Source organism: Arabidopsis thaliana, chromosome 4 (assembly GCF_000001735.4).
Source record: "Arabidopsis thaliana chromosome 4, partial sequence".
Taxonomy (NCBI): domain Eukaryota; kingdom Viridiplantae; phylum Streptophyta; class Magnoliopsida; order Brassicales; family Brassicaceae; genus Arabidopsis; species Arabidopsis thaliana.
In genome coordinates this window covers 2,074,046-2,099,241 of record NC_003075.7, presented here as the reverse complement: position 1 = coordinate 2,099,241, position 25,196 = coordinate 2,074,046, and the positions used below count along the sequence as shown (strand labels likewise).

Below are 25,196 nucleotides of genomic sequence, written 5' to 3'. Positions count from 1 at the left end.
TGTAATTTTCAGCAAGAATATATCACCTTCTAATTCGTATATAGCACAATCGCATATAAGTAAACAACCATAGATAAGACTTGGTAGTATGAGGTTATATATGATTCTTTCACATGGATAATCATACTCAATAGTCTTTTAAAATATTCCAAAAAATTAACAACTATGCTTAATATTACTATTACTATATGAACTAATATGATAGTCGTATGGTCTAAGAAGACAGAAAATTACTTAAATATTCTTAACATAAGAAACTAAATATGAAATTGTAATTAAATTATTTGTTAGTCATCTTATCTTAGACATGCACAATAAAACTAAAATCTATCTTAAAATAAAAATTAAATATAATGTTACAAAAATAATTTAGACAGGACTTCAGAAGTTGGGGTAGAGACAATGGAAAAATACATTACAAGATGTGAAAAATACTATATATACACAATTAAAAGAAGTAAAAATGAATCACTACTTCCACAAAAAATTACAATGACAAAATAATTATAGATAGATAAAATAATATAATTAACAATACCTTATAGACATTTGGGTGGAAGTACTAAAGCCTTAAATATAAAATTAAATATAAAAAACTTTAAAATATTAATTGTTAGAGATATACCGAGTGTAGCCCAGATTTTATTCTAGTATATAGATAAAATAAACTGTTCATTAGCTATTAAGTAGCCGTTTGAAAATTAAAAAATATTTTAAAGCTTGGGTAATTAATTTCATTTATTAATTTATGACCATTGAGATTTAAAAATAAAATTTAGTCTAAAAATAAATAATCAAGAAAATATATATTAATTTATACATAAGATTATATTATTTTTATAATAATGATACTATGATAATAATATGATGACTAAATCATTGATATGAAAGAATAAATTAAAAGCAGCCAATAAAACATATGGTAATGTAGATCATCCAAGTTAAAGCAATAAATTAAAATATTAAATAGAATATAATAATTAAAATCATCCATGTTAAAGCAGCAAATTAAAATATTAAATCAAATATAGTTATTAAAATCATCCATGTTAAAAAAACTTAAAACTGTAAATTAGAGTATTAAATGGAATATGTTGATAAAAATCATCCATAGAAACAAGAAGTAAATTATGGTGATCAAATTATCCATATTAAGAATTTTAAAACAATAAATAAGATGGTGCGTTAAACAACCATATAAAAGCATTATATTTATAAAGGGGCGGCAGAGCCGCGCTATGATAATAATATAGATTAACATGGCAGAGTGATCGTGTTGATAACATGTTGTAATTTTATTTTATAAAATAAAAACCTTTACCAATTCATTCAATTTACCAATTCGTTCCTCAATTTTGTTATACTCTAATCTCTAGGATTTTGTTAGAATTTGAAATTCAAATTTTGCTCTCTCTCTGGTTGCTGCAAAACTAATTTGAATCCTTACTCTCTGGTATAGCTTTATCAGTCAAGTTTCGACTATGGCCATGTACAAAAACGATGTGAAGCAATTTGTCACTGTTTTAAGACGTAACGCCAAGCACATCCGCCACTGGCTCGAGAAGAATCCTCCACGCCCTCCTCCAAGTTAGTCCTCTCTCTCTCACATGATTTCTTTTGATTTCACGAAGGTGTTTGGTTTGGTGATTTGATTTCATAAAACTGGTTTAGTGTTCTATTTACTGAATTCCTTTTTGTATGGTTTTGATTCGGTGAAAGTATTCTCTAAACCCGAAATTGGATAGGATTTCGTCAGTTTCTAAAATTTGCTTTAATCGACGAAAAGTAATTATGGAATTTGGGTTTTAGTGGAGGTCTCTGCAAACTGTATGAAAAATCAACAAACAATTTTTGGTATCCATAATAAAAAGTCTGTTTAAATATATCCATTCAAAAACCTTTTTACTCATCCATATCCATTCTATATACCATGTTCAAAATAACAGGAGATTCGATTAACCATGGTTTGTAAAGAAACCAAAGTTCATGTCCATAAGGTCTTGGAGGTGGAAGTCTCTGCAAACTGAAAAAAAAATCACCAAACAATTTTTTGGTGTCCATAATAACGAGTCCATTTAAATATATCTATTCGGAAACCTTTTTACTGATCCATATTTCTATATACCATGTCCATAATAACAGGAGATTCGATTAACCGTGGTTTTTAAAGAAACCAAAGTTTCATGTCCATAAAGTATTGGAGGTGGAGGTCTGCAAACTGAAAGAAAAATCAACAAACAATTTTTTGGTGTCCATAATAACGAGTCCATTTAAATATATTCATTCGAAAACCTTTTTACAGATCTATATCCATCCTATATACCATGTCAATAACAGGAGATTCGATTAACAGGAATCTCGATGCTATGTAGATGAAACGAGTTTGACCCATAGACTTGAACTTTCAAAGGATTAATCTCAACAATCATGTGGCTTTCCTTTTTTTAAGACCCAAATATCGATTCTCCTTAGCTGAATTCAGGTTTTAATTTGTTAACAATGTTTCAAATTTAGTGGATAAGGATTAGAGGTTCACTTCGTTTTACGTTAATTTGAATCATCAAGACTTGTTGCAGGCTTGAGACAACATCATCACCACAATGGATTAAGGGATCTAAACACTTTCAAATTATCCAAATGATCAGTTTAACGTCATCAAATTCAACAGAGTGGCCAAATGCTATGCAATGATAAGAGTATCCATATACATGTGAACAAATTGTCAAAACAAAATGGATGATGTCTGGGAAATTGGTGATTGTAGCTAATGTAAAAAACATGGCATGAATCACATGATAACCATATCAACTACACCACTTGAACAGTAACTAATGGACAACTATATTTTTGTTCGATGTGAACTAATGACCAAGAGAGAGAAAAAAAAGTGTCAAAGAAGAGAGAAAAAGACTTCAAACGATCTGTTTCATCAAAAACGTTAATCAAACTATCTTTACCAACCACCACCTCCGCTTCCTCCGTAGGAAACTTCAAGCTCTCATGCTCGCTTCTTCACATTCTTTTCTTCTACACCATCAAATTGGAGTGCTAGTTGCAAGAATATTCAAAGGCTCATGTATCAAAACCGAGATAAACGTTTAACAGTCAAACTAAGAAATCAGATTATCATTTAGAAATCTTGTGTATTACACTGCTTATCTGCTTAGTAATACCAAAGAATAGTTGGCCATAAAGTCATGTCTGATTTGACGTATTATGCGGACAGCCACAAAATGGACAAAAATCATATGGATACAGAGGTGTGTATAGGTGTGTGATCTAAACACATCATTTCTAGATCCGAAAGATGTATATGTTGGGAAACGATAGCTCCAATAAGACCAAATATCACATCTTCCCTAACAGTTTTGAGCTAGAAAGGGATTAAACACAAAGTTATTGGTAGCCAAAGTTCTTGAAGATCAACTACGTATCTATGGGCTGGAAATAGAGCAAAAAGGGTATTAGAATTTTAACTGGAAAACCAGATGCATCTCAACAAATCAAATTTCAATGTCAATTCACAACATTCATATCACTCGATCCTAACTTGGGATTGAGTGAACTACTTAATTTAATATTCTTCAAGTAATTTCTCAAATCAATCCTAACTTGGGATAGAATCTTATCTTAATATTTATCAATTTAATATTCAATCTTAAGAAACAGATAAAACCAAGTAAAAATCCAATACCAGAGAGAATAGAATTTGGTTAAAGATGCTCTTACCTCTCCCAAACAACGATTCAATTTTTCTTCTTTCCCAATTCCAGCATCCCTCGAATAGAGAAAAAGATACAAAACTGACAAAATAAAGGAAATTTAGGATAAACATAGATTGTGATTGTGAATTTTGAGATAACCTCATAATTTTCATGATTTTGTAAGAATTATAGAACGACAATGATTTTGAAAGAGAGATTAAAAATGGTGAAAACAAAAGAATATGGAAGAGAGAGATGATAAAAAGAGGATAGTTTCTTACCCACACAATCTCATAAAAAATGAGTTTAAAAATTATTGCGTCATCACTATTTCAGGGGTAAATTACTCTAATTTTCCCTAAAAAGATGGCAAAGTGCCTCATCCCTGAAAAGTGCCTCAAAAGGAAAAAGATTCTCTAAAAGTGCCTAAACGTGTCACATTCCCTATATATTATTACATGCGTTGACTAATTTCATCATAAAAAACATTAAAAATATTATCTACTACTTTGATTTTTCCATAACATATTTGTAATATTGTCTCTTATTTGGGATATATGTTCTCCATTTGTTATCTCTGTTGGTTCTATGTCATCTTATTTGGGATATATGTTTTCCATAACATATTTGTAACATATATGATCAAAATCTTTGTTATTTATATTTGCCTCTGTCATTACATCTGCAAAATCTGCATTTGAGAGGTTTGAAATTCTGATAAAATTATATAATCCCACTGTAACCATTACCACTCTTTTTTGAACGTGAACATTATATCTTGGAAAATCAGAAGGAATCCTCAATTTGTTTTTTCAAACTCCAAAAGTTCTCTAGATAAACTGTAAAGATGTGTGACATTGGTTAAACATTTCATGTTTGTTTCTAAGAAAAGGAATAGAATAGAATTGAGACATATGATATTTCACAACTCGATTTCGTGACGATCTATAAGGAGCTAGAAATTATTTTTTGTTTGGGTAGCCAAAATCAACCAGATAATACTTCTCTGATAGAAGCCAAGGGAACTCGGAATCACTTTGTTTTGCTATTTGCAGAACAATTGTATCGTGACATGAACCTGGTGCTCCATTTCAAATATATGTAAATAACATATTCAAATCACATATTGCCATGATGTTCAATGATGCATTATCGCGTCGATTCCAATACATTCCATGTAACTCAAGCTTTATTTTTACGCATACATGAGTCCCATCCATAATGATATGATCCTGGTGAGGAATCAATTCCAATTTCGGCACTTGGAAGATCTGGAGTGGATATTCTCGAAATATAGATGACACACGACTCAAAGATGAGATGATGGATTGAATGACGGCACAAAAGGATGCGGAAAAACCTTTTGAGAAGTCGAGAAAGATCAAAATTCGACATACGAAAATGGATCCATGATCTATTTTTAAGAGAGAGTTTTTGATAAAAAGATAGATGAGTTCTCATAAGAGATTACAAGAAGTTTATAAAGAAGAAGGAAGTCTTAGAACACACTCACAAGACTACCTTGGAAAATAAAAAGAAATAAAGACTAGTTTGAAAGTTTAAAAATAACCCTTCCACTTCTTGGCTCCAAAATGACTCTTGATATGCTATTTTCGTCACTTCTCTTGACCAGCAAATTACCCACTTGGTTTGGGCTTTTCTTGGGCTTGTGATGGTCATAAAATTGGTTGGACTTCATATATATTCCATTGGGCCAACTTCTGAATGTTATACCATGGTTTGGATCATCAAATGGGTGATTTGAATGTGAATCATTTGCCTCATTAAAAACCTTGTCAAGAAAACCCATTGGGACAAAACTTGACAAGGGAAAAAGACTACAAATGAGACACATGCCCATTTGATGATCATGTATCAAAATCAATGAGGTTAAGATAACATCTTTCCCATACTCTTTCTCCGTTATAAGTTCATTTTCTGTTTTAAAATGCTCCTCAGGTTCAAGCTGCTCCTCTGCTTCAAGCTCTTCCGCGGCTACAAGCTCTTGATCAAATTCCATGTCCTTTGTGCTTTCCATGATCACATCATCCTCTCCCACTTGAAAAGGATTTGACCTCAAATCCAATTCACCTACAATGAAAACTACCAAGTAAGAATCATTGAAATTGGAACTCACATTATACTTACCTTGCAACTCAAGTTCATAAGCATTGTCGTTTTTTCTTCTTGTTCGGTTGGATGGATAATCGACCTTTGGCTTCAAAACAACTCCAATTCCAGTCCTCTTAAAGAGATTGGACATGAGAAATTCTAAGTCTGGTGGCTCCTCTTTTATACCTGCAATGTTGTCAACACCTTTGGCAAAAAGCAAGTGCATTATCATAGTCATGAAATCATTATAAACAAGTAAACATGGCTCAACTTTAATCAATGCACCATTCTTGAAATGTTCATGTTTTACTTTTATCCTAAGACAAGAGTTTGATTCCAAATATTCTTTAAATAAATCCAACTCTTTCTCAATGTTTCCTAAATATGATAAACTCATAGTAACAATTATAGAAACATGAGAAACAAATCGAGTTAAAGAGTTACTTACCTGAGTAAGGTTCACAGTGTGTTCGGTGCTTGGTATCATCATGACTAATGGAAGTGGCGTTGGATCCGGGGGTTCTTTTTGGATCAAGGCATTGTTGGTGACCAATTCCTCCTCCCTAGAGCTATCTAACAACTCTCCTGGTCGCCACTGATAGGTATGGAAAGTACTAAATGAAGAAATATCCATTTCAGGCTCCTCTATGCATTCTTCCATGTTTTTTAGCCGAAGTTGATTTTGATAATCTTCACGAGGATCTCTTGATTGACTCATATGATGAGTGCTTATCTCCCGATCATTAGTCTTCTTGATTGCCCCCCAAAGTGTACAACCTTCACCAAGAGAACGCAAATTAGCTTTCATTCGATTTTGGGAGTTTAGATAAATACCTCGAGTTTTAAATGGTGGTGTAGCATCTGGTGGTTTATCCTTGAAAAAAATATTGCATTCAGCTCTAGGTGATTGTTTGTGGACCATGACAGCCTCAACTTGAGTGAATCCTCCTAATTCACGTGGTTCTTGTTTACGTAACTCTCGGTTTAGAATTGGTTGGGATACATATGGCGGTCCTTTCATGTTCAAGATGGTGATTTTTGAAACATAGTCAGCTCGACAAGCTTGTGAAGTGGTTGACACCAAATGATGATTCTCCTCTTTTGTGCTTCCTTCAGTTTTGTCATTCTCATGCTCCATAGTATGACCTGAATCAACATCCTTTGACAAGAACAAGTGCGTGACACAAGAACTAGAATTTTCTAATCCTTGACTAACTACTTCACTACTTGAGTTTGGTGAGCTCAGTTTCGATTCTAATGAAGTATTAGTTAGCTCAAATTTTTCAGGGCAAGTTGCAACTAAATGTCCTTTCTTACGACAGTTATAACAAGTGACTCCCCTGGATTTTGAAAGATTAGAAGACTTACATTGCTTTTGTTCACCGCTTGATGCAAGTGATGGTTGTCGGTTTTGCTTGTGAACTACAACTTCTTCGGTGACCATCTTTGGTTGAGATGTTGACTTAACTTTCTTGGGTTTGTTGTAAGCATTGAGAATCTTCAGAATTTCATCCTTCAACTGTTGTTCTGCTATGGGGTTTTTCTTCGAATATGGGGCTAAGCCTTGTTCCTTTTCTTGAGCTGCTAACCCTTGGATTTTGGGATTGCCTTTTGGAGTGCATTCTAGTGCTTGTGGAGCATACTTATTTCTTAGCAGTTTCTTAAAATCTCTCCACAATGTGATAGGTGGCTCCTTATAATATAAGCGATCATCAACTTCTTGCAACCACCATTTGTAAGCGTCTCCCGTGAGGTGGCTAAGTGCACAAACAAATCTCATTTCGCTCAAGAAGTTTTTGTAGGAAAACCACTCGTCCATGTTTTTCTCCCACTCTAGGTAATCTTGTTTTCCTGAAAATTTCAAAAGTGCATTAGTCGGTTTATAATCAAAATGAAACACAGATTTGGATTTGGGAGTGTGGGTGATTTTCTGTGGGCTGCTTTGTATTGATCTCAATGAGTTATCCGGTGGCTTAGACTTAAGCTCTTGTTCCTTCTTTTTTCGTGCTTTGTGATGCCCTTGATGAATTTGATTTAAGTGGATGTCGAAAATTTGCCCCATTTCAGTGGTAAGAGCTTCAATTAGATGCTTGTTGCGGTTGTGGCTTGATCTCTCCTCAGTTGTTGACATTGCGACCTGAGAAACAAAGCACAAATACACCAGTAACAAGTTCTTTTCGTAATAGAAAGTATTCAACACAACAAACACAAAATGACCCTTCAACTTACACAAAACTCTCCTAGAACCCTAATCACGACAGTTTGACTTGATCGGACACTAAAAATTATCAAATCGTTTCAAACAATTCTAAAAACAATTTAAAAAAATACTAGACTCGTTTTCGAACCCGTGACAATTGATTTCACAATTTTAGCACACGCCAAATAATTATGAAAATTAAAACAAGATGACAGACAGAAACGACTCAACCTCCAAGTGTGCTCTGATACAACATGATATGATCCTGGTGAGGAATCAATCCCAATTTCGGCACTTGGAAGATCTGGAGTGGATATTCTCGAAATAGAGACGACACACGACTCAAAGACGAGATGATGGATTGAATGACGCCACAAAAGGATGCGGAAAATCCTTTTGATAAGTCGAGAAAGATCAAAATTCGACATACGAAAATGGATCCATGATCTATTTTTAAGAGAGAGTTTTTGATAAAAAGATAGATGAGTTCTCATAAGAGATTACAAGGAGTTTATAAAGAAAGAAGTCTTGGAACACACTCACAAGACTACCTTGGAAAATACAGACTAGTTTGAAAGTTTAAAAATAACCCTTCCACTTCTTGGCTCCAAAATGACTCTTGATATGCTATTTTCGTCACTTCTCTTGACCAGCAAATTATCCACTTGGTTTGGGGTCTTCTTGAGCTTGTGATGGTCATAAAATTGGTTGGACTTCATATATATTACATTGGGCCAACTTCTGAATGTTATACCATTGTTTGGATTATCAAATGGGTGATTTGAATGTGAATCATTTGCCTCATTAAAAACCTTGTCAAGAAAAACCATTGGGACAAAACTTGACAAGGGAAAAATAGTACAAATGAGACATATGCCCATTTGATGATCATGTATCAAAACCAATGAGGTTAAGATAACATCTTTCCCATACTCTTTCTCCGTTATAAGTTCATTTTCTGTTTCAAAATGCTCCTCAGGTTCAAGCTGCTCCTCTGCTTCAAGCTCTTCCGCGGCTACAAGCTCTTGATCAAATTCCATGTCCTTTGTGCTTTCCATGATCACATCACATAACTCCAACGAATCCACTATAATACGACCAACATCTTCGGTCTACATGAAGTCTTTCACGAATTCGATAAAGTTCTTGTCTTGTCAGAGTTTTAATATAAATTTAATAGAGATGGAAATTAATTGATTTCAATAATTTTTGATTTGACTAAATTAATTGATTTGATTAAGTTTTGAAAAAAAATTCATATAATCATATTACCATCTAATATAAATATACTAAACTATAATTTAAAAAAACTATAGTAATTTTGTATATCTTCAAAAGTTTCCTTTCTCGTTTTAATAAATGTATATAAATTTTGATTAGTAAATACTATCACAACCATTTATTTTTCACTAGGTTAGGCCCGCCTAAATAGGCGGGTTTAAAAAACCAATTATAAATTTTTACTGATGATATTTGAATTCTAAATAGTAAATGATACTTCCTATTTTTAAATATTTAATTTAGTAAATTTGCTTAAAATCAAATTTTAATCTTACAATTTTGATTTTGCTGTACACTTAATGACTTTAACGGTATTTTATTGATGAAAATTAAATTTTAAATAGTAGTCAACACATATTTTTCTGTATTTTGTTTAGTAATTTTCTAAAACCCAAAATTTTAATCTTACACATTCTATTTTGCTATCAATTTAACTATCTATTTCATCATAATATTCCCGATTTTGATTATGCACATATTATTTTAATGAATAAGTGTTAAATTTTATATCAAAATAATATGTATATCATATCAAATCAATATAATTACTTCATATGAAAATAATTAATAAATAACAAAACATAATGAACCAAAAAAAAGAAAACCACAAAATATTTTGGAAAAGAAAAATTGTTTAAGATATAGTTTTGCTATATTTTATAATCTCATAAATTAGTTTTACCTAATGTCAAACTCATATTAGATGACTTCAAATTTATGAATAAAACATTGAAATTTTATATTAACATTTTCACAAATAATAAAATATCAATCCCTCTAAACCCTATTTTCCTAATTTTTGGTGGTTTCTCTAATGACTACATGCATTAAAATTCTTATATTAAAAAATAAATATAACTATACAAAAATTCCCAGTGGGTATTCAAATAAAATACTATATTAATTGAAAATACAATTTTATCGAACTAAATTAATGTTAAATAAATTATTTTGTTATTTTATACTTCAGTGGGTTCTTAATTAGTTATTATCATTACTAATGGTTTTGTTTAAATTAATAAATGCTAGATTAATTTAATTGACCAATATCGCATGTAAAATCAAAGTTTTTAATTTTATTTTTGATTAATAAAAATTATTATGTATATATATAGAGATAAAAATTAGTGTATGTAAATTTGTTTACTTTTTTTAGGTTTCTATTTTCTTAGAGAATAAAATTTTTTAAATCTTTGATGACACATGTAAACATCTTATCGTTAAACTTTCCATCTATCATGATCTCGTGAGTTAGTAATTTTTGAAACCGTACTTTATATAATAAGATTTGTAAAATTTTCTATGATTTGATTAAAATTTAATACTGATGTTATGAATATAAAAATTAAAATTTCCAAATCTCCACTCCCTCATCAAATCTCCCTCAGCCTTATCAAATCTCCACTCCCTCATCTTCACTCCCCCATATATTCACTTCCATTGACATTTTAAGAAAAAGGATTGTCAAAAGGAAATGGTATACATTGTTATATTACCAAAATTTGATAACAAAATATAGTACTAAAAAAAGAATTTGTTGTCTGCCTTGTTAAATTTTGTTTTTTTGTATATCTAGTCTATATATACATTTTTACAGCACTTTTTTGAAGATAATGTTGAAGATTTGAGGAATAATTCAACAATTAATTCAAATGGGTGGGTTTTAACCGGTTTAACTCTGTTTGGATCCTAGATTGCATAATTTTAAGGAATAATGTTATCCTGATCTTGGATTGCAGAAGTTTAAGGAATATGTTTCAATGAATATTACCTACAAGATTTCGTAAACATAATTAATATTCTCGAGTGCAAATATATTCTCTTATATAATCTTTCAAAATTCTTGCAATCTCTACAATTATGCAAATAACAACCTTTGATTCCTAATATCTCGATACAATATATATCTCAATGACATCAATATATTCTCAAAATCTTCTGTGTAAACTAACCAAGGTTTAAATCCGTAGCAAACTTTTCTTTTCCCTCCCAAATCATCAAACGATCTAATATCTAATACTCCTATTACAATATTTTCAATAGATCTTCTCACACTTGCAGTTACGGAAAATCTCAACAATTATTCTCATTAACATAACTAGATCATGAAAATTCTGAATTTAAAACGCAATAAGATCATTTTAATTTAAAACTTACTGAATTAAAAACATTCAGAGTGGATACAAATGCTTACGCCTGAACAAAGAGGTATTTATGATCAGATTACTAATGCAGTATTCAATGACATGGGAGGAGTTTTTTTTTTTGTTTATGGCTCTGGAGGAATAGGAAAAACATTTATTTGGAAAACACTAGCTGCTGTAGGAAGATCTAAAGGTCAGACCTGTCTTAATATCGCCTCCAGTGGTATCGCTTCTTTGTTGTTAGAAGGGGGTAGAATAGCACATTATAGATTTTCAATACCTTTGAATCCAGACGAATTTTCAGTTTGTAAGATCAAACCAAAATCAGATTTAGCTGATCTTATTAAAGAAGCATCTCTCATTATTTGGGATAAATTAGTTGATCTTATTAAAAAAGCATCTCTCATTATTTGGGATAAAGCTCCAATGAAGAGCAAGTTTTGTTTTGAAGCATTAGATAAAAGCTTTTCGGATATTATCAAGCGTGTAGACAATAAGGTATTTTGTGGAAAGGTCATGGTTTTTGGAGGAGATTTTAGACAAGTGCTACCAGTAATAAATGGTGCAGGGAGAGCAGAAACTGTTATGTCATCTCTAAATGCTGTATATATTTGGGATCACTGCAAAGTGTTGAAGTTGACTAAGAATATGCGGCTTTTAAACAATGATTTAAGTGTTGATGAAGCTAAAGAAATCCAAGAATTTTTCGATTGGTTATTGGTTGTTGGTGATGGAAGGGTCAATGAGCCTAATGATGGTGAGGCGCTAATAGATATACCTGAAGAGTTGTTGATTCAAGAAGCAGATATTCCTATAGAAGCTATTAGTAGAGAAATATATGGAGATGCAACTAAACTGCACGAAATCAATGATCCAAAATTCTTTAGAAGAGAGCTATTCTAGCTCCAAAAAACGATGATGTTAACACAATCAATCAGTACATGCTAGAGCATCTGGATAGTAAGTTTAGATTAACTCTATATTATTTAATCTTGTAAATTATGTTCTGTATTCTTCTTAATTTTATGAAGATTTGATTGTTATTTTATTTGTCACAGGTGAAGAAAGAATCTATCTTTCAGCTGATAGTATAGATCCTTCAGATTCAGATTCACTAAACAATCATGTTATCACTCCAAATTTCTTAAACAATATTATAGTATCAGGTATGTCAGACCATTCTTTGCGTTTGAAGATTGGGGCTCCTGTTATGTTACTTAGGAATTTAGATCCTAAAGGTGGTCTTTGTAATGGAACAATGCTACAGATAACTCAGTTGTGTAGTCATATTGTGGAAGCTAGAGTTATAACAAGAGATAGGATTAATGATATCGTTTATATTCCTCTAATAAACATCACACCTTCAGATACAAAACTCACATTCAAGATGCGTAGAAGACTGTTTCCTCTCTCTGTTATATTTGCTATGACCATAAAAAAGAGTCAGGGACAATCTCTTGAGAAAGTAGGATTGTACTTGCCTAAACCTGTTTTCTCTCATGGTCAATTTTATGTGGCGCTGTCTAGGGTTACTTCTAAGACATGTTTGAAAATACTAATTCTCGACAAAGAGGGGAAGATACAAAAGCAAACTACCAATATCGTTTTCAAGGAGGTTTTCCATAATATGTAGTGACAATAGTCTACTCACATATTCTGTGATCTCTATAGTCGAGAAGGTATATTTACTATACCTTCATAATATTTGAATTCAATTATGGTTTGAATAACCCGCAAACAAACTGTCTAATGAAACACATATGTTTTTACATATGCAGGAAACTCAGTTTCAAACAAGCAAAGTCATAGTCCACCAAATAAGCTAAGAAAGCATCCAAAAACAATTCTAAAGTTGTTACTCGTAGTTCAAACAAGTACTATTATGCTCACATGGTTTCATGCTGCATTGTGGCAAGTGTTTTCCATTTTCTCAAGTTGGATCTATCTTGTGATTCAATAAACACTCGATTTTAACAAGTTGCATCAATTTAAAAAGGTAGTCTACGATTCCAATCAGTTATAGACTTACTCAAACCTATAATTGCCTAAGATATCATATCCAACGAATTTTGCAAACACTTGAACTTTAAACACCTAATACTGCAACACATGAAGATTAGATTCTCACCTCTGCAATATATGGCCACCTCTTGCTCAGTAGTTTATTCAGACATTAGAACTGAAAACAGAAAGAACAAAGTGTTTGCAGTTAAAAATTGGTAGCTATGTTTCTAAGAAACCGAGTGGTTAAACTGTACTGCAACACAAGAAGATTAGATTCTCACCTCTGCAATATATGGCTACATCTAACTCTAGAGTTTAATCAGCTATTTGACCTGAGAACACGAAATAACAAAATGTTTGGTAGATATGTTTTTGAGAAACCGAGTGGTAAAATTGTTCTAAACTGTTCCATCATAGAGACATTATAATCAAGTATTGTTAAATTCAAAAAATCTTTTCCAAAATCTGATTAAAACAAATCTGCAAATTCATTTCAATAATCTAGAAAAATACACACCTTTACAAACTTCATACGCCTTTTATTCTGATGAGCTGAGTTGATTGTTTGTCTCCATTTCTTCCTTTCAGTTCGCATAATCAAATCGGAGTTGAATTGGGAAGAATTCGGATCAAAATAACGAAGTTAGAACATCAAAGATCTCCAGAAACTATAGAGAAGTCGTTTGTTGGAGGAACGATGAGCAACTAGACGGAAAGTAGAAATAATTATTTGCCGATTTGAGCAGTTTTGCAAAAAAGATGAAGAACATATATTGTCGACACATCTCTGTTACATAAGAAGAAGAACAATTAATCAGTCGAGATGAGTAATGGCTGTTTTTTTTTTACATTTCATTCCGATTCAAAACAAATGTTGCTAACAAAGTAGATAATTCTATTTTCAGATATACTGTGGTTTTTATTCTCATAAACAATTTAGTTATTTATGTGGATCCGTGGGCCTATATTTATGTTAAAGATGAAGCCCACAATATGTTTATTGTTTTGAAGCAATATTAAAAATATTTCAGACTCCCTTGAAGAATTGATTCCTAGATTTTTATATATAGATTTCAAAATACAACCTGAAAAACTAAAAAGAACAGCATTTACAGTTTATTTAAATTATCTGGATGCAAAATTACAAGACTAATCCAAAATTACAAGACTAATTGTTTAAAATTAATTAAAATACATCAAAACAACTTAATAAGGTGTATATTTACTTATTTTCTACATTTATATTGTACACATAAAAAACAATCATATTTATATTTGCAAAATATAGTAAATAATATATCTAAACATAGAAAAAATTAAAATTAACAAATACGTATTACACTGTGAATTATATCTTACGAAATTAATTAGTCGCTATACTAAAATAAAATTTAGACCCGTGGTATTCCGCAGGTTAAAATCTAGTTATATCATCAAAAGTATAAACCAAAATTTTGTTAAATGATGTTTTGTGGTTTATTTTGTTATATTATTTGTGGTATATTTTGTTATTAGTTTTTGGAAAAACTATGTAAGAAATTATTGATTTTATTTGTTTATTAAAAGAAAACAAATTGAATATATTTTTTGGTCAACATCGGTCAACGCCGGTAAACATCAGTCAATGCCGGTCATCACTGGTCAATGCCGGATTCTGGTCAAAGTAGGATGCTTATGGTGTTGGCAACATGACTTCTGTTTGTTCGTGTATGTCCGTATGTGATGTCAATACTTCGTGTAGCTAACAAAATATTTTTAAAGTCTGCATGTATGGCGATGTGTTGGCTTAACTTCATGTAGCTGATAAACATTTTTCCTTTTTAGTGAACCGTTGCAAAATATCTGTTGAACGATAGTAGAGTGAGTTTTCTTTATCCATAGTATGCTTTGAAACGTGTGTGCGGAATTATCTGTAAAAAAAAAATTACACAAATATGTCTAATTTATGACATTAGTGCGTTTTTCACATTTTCTTTCGAAATCCGCAAATTATAAAGTCACCATTCACTGCCTTAGGTGGTGAATGGTAATTTGTAAAAAGAAGTTTTCGAAAATTACTATCAAACCGCAGTAGTGTTACCGATTACTATTTTTGTTTAATCCAATTTGTGTTTTTTTCTAAAAAAATAGTTTACGGTTTTGTCCAACGGATTATACCGTGGACCCCATTTCAAAACAAAGCAGTCTTTGGGTCCGAATGGTAACAGCGTAATTTATTGTTTGGGAAAAGCGGTTTTGTAATTCGGTACGGTTCAACTGCGCTACGTGCGAGAAAAATGTATTTGCGGGACAAGTGCGGTTAGTACACAATAAGCGGTAGAAAATAAAATTTGATTGGTGAAAATACTATTTACGGTATACAATAAAATGTTTGAATTATATGAATAATGATTTTTTGGGTAATAAAGAAAATTTTCGTATATTTATAAATTTTAAATATACAAATTGATATAAATTAACAATTTCTATCTTTTTTTGTCGAAAATAGGATTATATTAATGAATTTAAAAAGTCAAGATACAATTGTTTAGTGAGCTAATAGGCGTTGTGCGATGTATTGATGATAGGTTAGCCAATATCCTGAACGAACGGTATATTCTCCCGTTTTATGGTAATGCGAAACAAGTTGGTCTGGTATTATGGTTTTAAGGATATGCATTTGTTTTACTGAATTCCGATCGTCAGGATGGACAAGGTTTGGGATCAAATTATGATTTCAAAACCTGTATGTACCGTGGCTGGAAATTAAATCTTTAAAGTAGAAGTTGTTGTTGTGGTTCTGCTAATATAGATGCCCAACCATAGGATTGTTTATCTCTTTTTTTTTTTGCGTTCAGTAGCTGACAATAATTATAGTACCGAGATTTCATAATTCTTGCAAACAATAAAGTTGGATGTTTAATGAGCCTGCAAGCTTGTTTAGCAAGTAAAGCATCATTAAATTTAGCAAGGTCTTTGAACCCGAGTCCTCCTTCATTTTTTTAGTACTTAAGTCGTTTCCACGCAATCCATGGGATGCCTCTATTTTGATTGCCTTTCTCCCACCAAAATCTCATGAGTAGTGATTCAATTTCAGAAACTATGCCAATTGGGAGCTTACAACAAGACATTGAATAAACAGGCATAGATAGAGCTACTGATTTAACAAAACCTCTTTTCCTGCAGTTGATAAATATTTTGCATTCCAAGTTTGTGTTCTCTGTTTTACTCTATCTATAATGTAGGTGAACATTTCTTTTTTTTTCCCAAATTGTTTTTGATAACCCCAAGTACTTTCCACCACCTCCATGGTTCGGTATTTCAAGTATTTGTTTTAGTCGGTTTTGGAGATTCCCATTGATTCTGGACCCAAATGTAATGAGAGATTTGCTTGTATTGATTTTATGTCCCGAATAATATTCATAGACCTCGAATGCTTCTTTTATTGCACTACAATTGCGATTATTAGCTTGACAAAAGAAAAGGGAATCATCCGCAAATTGTAGGTGAGTAATCGCTGGGACTCCATTGCCTATTCTGACCCCCCAAATTTTCTAGTAGAAGCTTTTGTTCTTATCAAATGATTCATGATATCCGCACAGAGTATAAAAAGATATGGTGAAAGTGGGTCTCCTTGTTTAATTATACTTTCGTGTAAACCATTTACAAGTATTTAGTATCGTATTGATCGTACAGATCCCATAATCTACTCTATCCATTTTTCCAAAAAACCAAATAGTTTCTTTGTTACTTCCAAAAAATTCCATTCTACTCTATTGTATGCCTTAGTAACATATGTTTTGATTGCCATATAGTTCTGGGATACTCTTTTCTGTATTTTTAAAGAGTGCATTACTTCATGTGCAATCATTATATTACAAGTGATTAGTCTCCCAAGTATGAAGGCAGCTTAGGAATCCGAAATAATCGAATCCAAATGAGGTTTGAGTCTATTAACTAAGCATTTGGAAATAATTTTATAGAGAACACTACATAAGGCAATGGGTCTATAATCTGAGAGAGTCATTGCGTTATTGGTTTTTGGTATCATACAAATATTTGTGTGGTTAATATTTGGTTTCATGTAGGAGGTAGAAAAGAACGCACGTATAGAATGGGGTACCCCCAGTGGACTGTTATCATCCAGTCGTTGAAAGCCCAAGGTCCACGTTGGAGAACAAGTTTCAGTGATTCCTCCGTGTTGAAAATGAAAAGAACTTTGTTGTTGCCCATTATCCTGCCACGACATTCATTACAAATCCCCAAATCCTAGGCATCTATCCCGCAACCGCCAGGAGGTTCTGCTTTCTAGGGTTAACCACCGTGACAATCAAGGAGAAACAGTTGATGGTGGCCGCTCTTCCACACAATTCCGGCGGTAATGCAACTGGCGTATCATTAATCCCTAAATTGATATCTTGTAGTGACTTACGAACGTTATCACTCATTGTTGTGATATCAGAGATCAATGGGTTTTTGGAATAGAAGTAGGGATAGATTGAAGAACAGGAAATGGATAAAATTCCGACAGATATATAAGAGTCAATCCATGGCGGTTTCTCTATACGGTTATCCCTCGAAAAACATGGAAAAGGTAAAATGCCACCGAGTAAATGTGACAGAGAGAAACCGTGGGAATCAACTGTCCTAATAACGGGGTTTTCCGTCGGAAACACACTCCGATTTGGAGAAAAAAGGAAGAAATAGAGAAAGATTCGAAGATCGCTCCAAAAGTCTCTCTCAGAGAGAAAAGTCGCAATCTGCTTTTGACATAATAATTGATAAAAAAATTTAAAAATTTCAAATTCATAAATAGGCACAACACAATATTATTGAATTAAGTGTTTAACAAAAAAAATACTAAATCTAACAAGTGTATTTCATATTTTAAAATTATATTAAAATTATTTGACATATATATTGAATTAAGAGAGTCAATCCTCAACAAAGCCATCGTCTTCTCTCTCAGTTACAACTATCGAGGCAGCTCCCCTTCAACCTTTTTCCGACGCCAGTGTAGCTTGTTCTCACCGGCGTCGGGATCCTATTCTCTTCTTCTTTCTTCGACAAATCTTCTCATCTTTAGTTTTCTGTTTTAATTTTCCCCTTTTGAAGTTTTTCCCCTCTTTTGTTCCTTAATCTAACCCATCTCGAACACTTTTACTCAATCTGTTTCTTCCCACCTTGGATCTGGGCCGCTCTCTCCCATTAATCGAAGAAGGAAAGAGGAGGGATTTGACAAAGCCCTTCTATTACCTCTGCATCTCAGCTTCTTTGACAGATCTATATGCCCAGAAACCTCCGATTTTAATCGAAGATTATTTCCTAAATCCATCAGTTTGGACTTCAATTATTTGGAAATTCATTACAACCTTGAAGAATCCTCACACCAGCTTGAACCGTCAGTTGCACCTTGCTTGAAGGAGGCGTCGACGGCGCACGGTGACCATTCATTTGGGTATATGAAGTTTCGCACCGGAAAGGCTTGTCATCTATGGAGCTTTGCCTTATATTTGGACTACGGTCATCGTTTGTTTCCGCTGTTTCTACTCTCATCGGAGATGATCTATTCACCGCATATCTCTTCGCCAGCATCGGACAACCGCCGCACCCCTCTCCCGTCTTGGCTCTCCAAAATGAAACTAGGGTTTTCCCCATTGGACCTAGTTTCAATTTTGGGCCTTATCTCTCAAAGAAAGCCCAAGCCCATTACCTTGTCCAAAACTTCTAAGGCTAATATCTCCAGGTCAGTTTTTAAAACCATTATGTTAAGCCCAATTCAATGCTTGAGTCGTCTTCCTTTACTCCATGGTCGTGGACTCCATGAGAGAGAGGTAACATCTCTGGTGAATTGGCATTGCATATATTCTCTACGAATCCTGGTATTAGCTAGTCTTAGGGTCTTGTGGTTTGCTTCCAAAATCTTGAAGAACTTTGATCTACTTATCTCAAACCGGCTTTGTCGGAGTATGAACTGTGGTATTGGGCTACGTTTGGTCAATGTCGACACTTCATCATGCAGCTCTTCTGGCGTTCTCAAGTATCTTAACCTCACCACCATCTCCCTCATTCAGATCCTAGGGTTCAAAGATCATGATGGGATTTACCGAAGAGATCAAAACCTTTTGCTTTGGGTTTCAAAGCTATCCTTATTCGACTATAGAACCATAGTCTCCCAAATCATTGTTATTGCACTGTCTTGGGTAACTCATCTCACTCCACTGAGAAGCATAGCATTGATTCCTTCTTCAACTTCAAAAATGTCTATCGACTATGACTACTTTAACGTCCTCCGATTCTGTCGAGGATGAGCTCTCGATTCACCGTGATCTCACTTGTCTCAATGTGCCTCCAAGCCCTTGTCGCATAGCTCTCATGGTTTCAAAATCGATGAACCTCTCTTTTCTTTTTATGGCATTGGGGAATGCTTGTTGTTCTATTGTTCTAAACTTTGGTTTGTTTAAACCTTTCTATGTGTATTTGTTCTTCTTTGAATGAATGAAAACATGGTGTTTGACCAAAAAAAAAAATATTGAATTAAGTGTTAAAAAAAAATTATTATATCAAAATGAGAAATGAGAACTTAGAGATATTAAACGTCGTATGAAGGTTACAAACCCTGGTGTATCAGAATATTAAATCTGTGTTTAACCACTAGACTAAGGTAACATATTTACAAAATATAGAAAATAGATTGTATATATATTTGTAATTACCATGAGTTAAATTTTAACTATAGTTAGAACGTCCGTTAAAAGGTTAACATCCGTTAAGTCGGATGTCTGATTTTGCCAAATTAAAAAAATGAAGGTTTTTAAAGAGAAAAACAATTAACCTAAATATTGTTTGGGCAAATTATATAATGCAGGTATTAAACAGGCAAATAAAAAATAAATGAAAATTTTTTTGGGTTTTTTCTCCAAGAAAAAATGGAGAGGATGATTTATTTTCTTTAGTTTTGCTCGTAATATAACATATAATATATATTTAACATTAAAAAATCAGATTTTGGAAAAAAAAATTACTTGTTGCGTTTTTCGACAAATTCGCTCTGTGTTCTCATTTCTCATTTCTCATTTTTATGTAATAATATTAATATATGAAATACACTTTTTAGATTTAGTTTTTTTGTTAAACACTTAATTTATTACTAGTTTTTTATTGTGTTGTGTTTTTTTATGAATTTGAAAATGTTAATTTTTTTACCAATAATTATGTCTAGAGAAATTGTTATTTTATATCAATTTAGATATTTAAGAATTATAAACATATGAAAATTTTCTTTATTACCCTAAGAAACATTATTCATAATTCAAACATTTTATTGTATAGTACAAATAGTATTTTCACCAATCAAACTTTATTTTATACCGATTATTGTGTACTAACCGCACTTGTCTCGCAAATACGTTTTTCCCGCATGTATCGCAGTTGAACCATACCGCATTACAAAACCGCTTTTCTCACACAACAAAATATGATGTTACTATTCGGACCCAAAAAGTTCATCACTATTGAATATTATATATTATAATATTTTAGAAGTAATAAAAATAAAGAATAAAAGTGACAAGAGAGTAATGAAATGGACTTCTTATTATAAACAACTCATGTACATTGGTTCACAAATTTAACACCCTACTTTTTCATTTTTATCCCTCCACATCATATTCTCTCACTTCCACATAATAATTCAATACTCATTTTAATTTAAACTTTTACATTAAATTTGTTTAATAAGTTTACATCTTACCCACCATTTTTTTACTTCTTATTTTTTTTCTTTTATAATTTTGTAACTATATATTAATAACATTCATGATGAATGATTCATCCATTGAGTTTAAATTAAAATGATTAAAAACTACATAATTTGAAGGCCATAACTACAATATTGTTGGGATCTATTAAGATTTTTTTAAAAGATATAAACAAAATGTTATTAGAAAATGACTTTTAATACTTTTAAGAAAATGAACTTTTAATATCTTCAAATTAAATAAATCAAATCTCTATTTATAGAAAACTAAAAATTATGAATTTTGACATAAAAATATAAACAAAAAAATTGTTTGGTATAAAATAATTGATTTTTAAATAAATAGGAGAGAGATAAAAAAATCTAAAAATGCATATAATTTTTTACTAGCTCACAAACATCTCATGATCTCCACTTTAGGTTTTTTTCATGTTGAACAAATTCAACTAAATTTTAATCCACCTCATCTTTTTGTTTTTTTCAACAAGTCCATTGTAGGTATTCAACTGTTGAAAAAAAGATTCAATATCTCCATTGGAAATGTAATGAGAGAAGAAAAAAGACATATGTAACTATGTGCAATGGAGATGTTGAATAATTTATTTAACTGTTGAACTCTTACAATGAGGGTGTTGAAAAAGCAAAAAATCATACGTGGATTCAACGCAGTAGAAAACAAAAAGATGGGGACCAGATGCGACAAGCTCTAAGATATTCTTGCTCGTACAATTGTATGATTCCATTACAGAATCTACGCAAGCACTCTAATGTTGTAGAACCTCCTATTTTGATGTATTCATCCACCGTGTCTGACGCCATACCATATGCTAACATCCGCATGGCCGTGATACATTTTGCTAGTGGAGATATACCTTCTTTATTTGTTTCGTCAACACGTTGGGTGAAGTAGTCGTCATTTCTTGATAAGGCTCCAACGATTCGAAGAAAAACATGTTTTCGCATCCGGAATCACCGTCGAAACATTGCATCATCATACGTAGGTTGAATAGCAAAGTAGTTGTCAATCAACCTTTAGTTTGGTGCTACATGATCCCTCTTGATATATGTTCTTTTATTGCGACGTGGATAATCTTCTTCAATTTTTTTGTGACGCTCTCTAAACCGGTTGATGATATACCTCTCTTTGATATGAAATTGTCTTTTGTAAGCTTCGATATCGAAGGGAAATTCTGATGGATCCATTGGATTTTTATTTTAGTAAGATGATATTTGTGATAGTAATTCATCAATGTAAGAATGAGTTCCTATTTATAAAAAATCGAATGGCTGAAAGAAAAGAATAAGAGGCGGATTTGATTAGAAGATCATGTGGTTGAAATCCAATAGATAGGGATAAGATAAGGATTATGCGAAAAACTAAAAGATAAGGATTAGATTCTCGTATGAAAAGCCAAAAGTGATCGATATGTTACATTGTTGGAAAATAATGGAATACAGACAAACAAATATTATTGCACGAAATGACAAACAACCATAATTGCACATAGTGATAAAATACTGAAACATACATGACAAACATAAACATTAAATTAGAAAGTGACAAAGTGTAGACATACACTAAACAACCACTAATTTTCAAATAGTTCATGGCTCAACTTCTCAAACAGCTCTTTGCTCCGATCATCTAGATGCTCATTTTCAGCTAGCTTCAAAAACATCTTCATCTTCATCAATTGGTTGGCCTCCTTATGTTTTTTGGCTATTTTTCCAATTGTTCCAACTCCTGCTCCTTAAATTGCTTGAATTCATTCCACTTTTCATTAACGACTTCCAAGCTTGAACCCTTCCCTTTTTCTTTAGCTGCATCCCTTCCTATGGGATGAACACTAAATCCTACAGAGTTTGAGTCACTTGCATCATTATAGTGTACTCTCTTAGATCCATTGCTTCCAGACCCAATATTTCCCCTTACCTGACTACCATAACGTGGTTGATCACGGACAACAAGCCATTCTGACATAAAATTGAAATGCCCATTTTTACCACTTGAATATATTTTATGTGCTTTTGCCGATAAATCATTCTCCGCCACCCGTTTTGTTGCATACGCTTAACATTGTCGTAAGTGCCAATCTATTTGCCTAATATTTTGTTCACATAGTTGAAATGATTTCTACACGAAACTCCATCACGTGGAGGATCAAATGAGCAATGCTCATTACAATACTCAACAATTTTATCCCAGTATGATTCACTCTTTTGTTTCTGCCAACAATGATGTCTATTCCATATTTAATCCATCCACCTAATAACACCAAATTTTGCTCAGTTATCTATTTGGGGTTTTTCCGAGCGTAGAAGTTAAATCATCATTATTTGGAGTGTCTTCATTAGTATCGCTCATCCTTCCAAAAGTCATTTGTGTAGAAAATCCAAGAAATTCAGGAGGTGGTTGAGATGAATATGGCATCATCGATCCATATGATAGTTTGGAGCAAATGATTGCATAGAAAAATTTGGTAGAAAACTATAATTTGAGATATTTTAAGATTGGTTGAAAGATGAATTTTAAATTTGGTAATTATTAGGATTTGGATAAGGAAAATGATAATTGGTAGAATTTTGGATAGAATTATTGGTTGTATTTGGATAGAAAAATGGAAAATTTGTACAATTTTGTGAAATATTATTATTGGAATCTATTTCACAAAAATCAAATTTAGAAGAAAAACAAGAGTTTATTAGAGGATAATAAAAAATTAGGATAGATTTGGTGTTTTTTTGTATGTGTGCGAATGAAATTAACCAAGTTTTTTTTATAGAGCTTAAAAAGTTATGAATTTTCATATAAATGTTTTTAAGAAATATATATATATTTGCTACATAATAATTGATTGTAAATAGATAGGGTGAGATAAAAATCTCTAAAATCTCAATTACTAATAATAATATAAAAAGTGTCAGCTTCACAATATTCTCTTTGTTTTTATCAGAAAATAATAATATAAAACGCTTTACTTGCCTTTTGGGTGTGTTTTTACACACCTTCTAATAAAATGGTGACATGTGCATGCGCGGACCTAAAAAAAAATTATCCAACATGTTGAATAGATTCAACAATCAAAAATCCACGTTTATTTTTTTAGTTTTCAACACCCCCATTAAACAGTTGAATAATTTATTTAACACCTCCATTGCAAGTAGTCTAAATGACTATGTACAATGCAAAAACATATTCAACACCCTCGACCTTAACTTTTAACACTCCACATCATTTTCTCTTTCTTCCATATCATAATGTGTAGAAGATGATATGTACAATGTAAAATCATATTCAACACCCTCCACCTCAGCTTTCAACACTTTACATCATTTTCTCTTTCTTCCACATCACAATTCAACATCCACTTAATTTTCTATCACTCCAATATTTTTGTTTAATAAAATTCAACACTCTACCCCACTACTTTTATTTTGGTTTTCTTATTTTCTTATACATTATATTTTTGTGATGTATAATAATAATTGTTGAACAAAAATTAAAGTTAAAATATCGATTAGAACTAAATTAAATAAATTAAAAGTGACATGATATTTTTAATAACTGTTTTTTATTTTTTTATTTTTAACTAAATTTATCAGATTATAAAAATAAAAACATTTTATTAAAACTTCAAATACATTACGATACAAGCACACAACACAATTAATATTAAACACACATGCGATTCAACTCACAAACAATAAAAATCATCAATCACACCACACACATATATAAAATCTCCTTAATCTCGGACATTCCAAATTTTGCGTAGGATTATTGTTGGAATTTGGTAGGGAAAAGGAAAGTTAATAGAATTTTGCCTAGGATTATTATTAGAATTTATTTCAAACAAAATTAAGGATATAACCAAGAGTTTATGAGGGAAGAATAAGAAAATTATAGTAGAAATGACAGTTTTTTATTTGTTTGAATGAAATGAACAATTTGTCTATTTATATAGTTTAAAAAGTTATAAATTTTCATATAAATATATATTTTTAAAAACTTT

General features: G+C 31.9%; 2 long non-coding RNA genes, 1 other non-coding gene and 4 pseudogenes across 7 annotated transcripts; 2 read left to right on the top strand and 5 right to left on the bottom strand.

Moving 5' to 3' along the window:
• Positions 1–2,723: 2,723 nt before the first annotated feature.
• On the bottom strand, positions 2,724–3,983 carry AT4G04315. The gene is made up of 2 exons (NR_144065.1): positions 3,730–3,983; positions 2,724–3,048 (listed from the first exon to the last, which is right to left on the bottom strand). It is a non-coding gene; the product is annotated as an other RNA (non-coding RNA).
• Positions 3,984–5,250: 1,267 nt separating this feature from the next.
• AT4G04310 lies at positions 5,251–9,074 on the bottom strand (annotated as a pseudogene; the record flags this gene model as incomplete). The annotated part of the gene is made up of 1 exon: positions 5,251–9,074.
• Positions 9,075–11,483: 2,409 nt separating this feature from the next.
• AT4G04300 lies at positions 11,484–13,042 on the top strand (annotated as a pseudogene; the record flags this gene model as incomplete). The annotated part of the gene is made up of 1 exon: positions 11,484–13,042.
• Positions 13,043–16,001: 2,959 nt separating this feature from the next.
• On the bottom strand, positions 16,002–17,413 carry AT4G04296 (annotated as a pseudogene; the record flags this gene model as incomplete). Its single annotated transcript has 1 exon — positions 16,002–17,413.
• A 4,467-nt stretch (positions 17,414–21,880) lies between these two features.
• AT4G04293 lies at positions 21,881–22,410 on the bottom strand (annotated as a pseudogene; the record flags this gene model as incomplete). The annotated part of the gene is made up of 1 exon: positions 21,881–22,410.
• A 398-nt stretch (positions 22,411–22,808) lies between these two features.
• AT4G04805 lies at positions 22,809–23,240 on the top strand. Its single transcript, NR_141824.1, has one exon. It is a non-coding gene; the product is annotated as an other RNA (long non-coding RNA).
• On the bottom strand, positions 22,999–23,340 carry AT4G04795. Its single transcript, NR_141823.1, has one exon. It is a non-coding gene; the product is annotated as an other RNA (long non-coding RNA).
• Between the last annotated feature and the right edge of the window lie 1,856 nt (positions 23,341–25,196).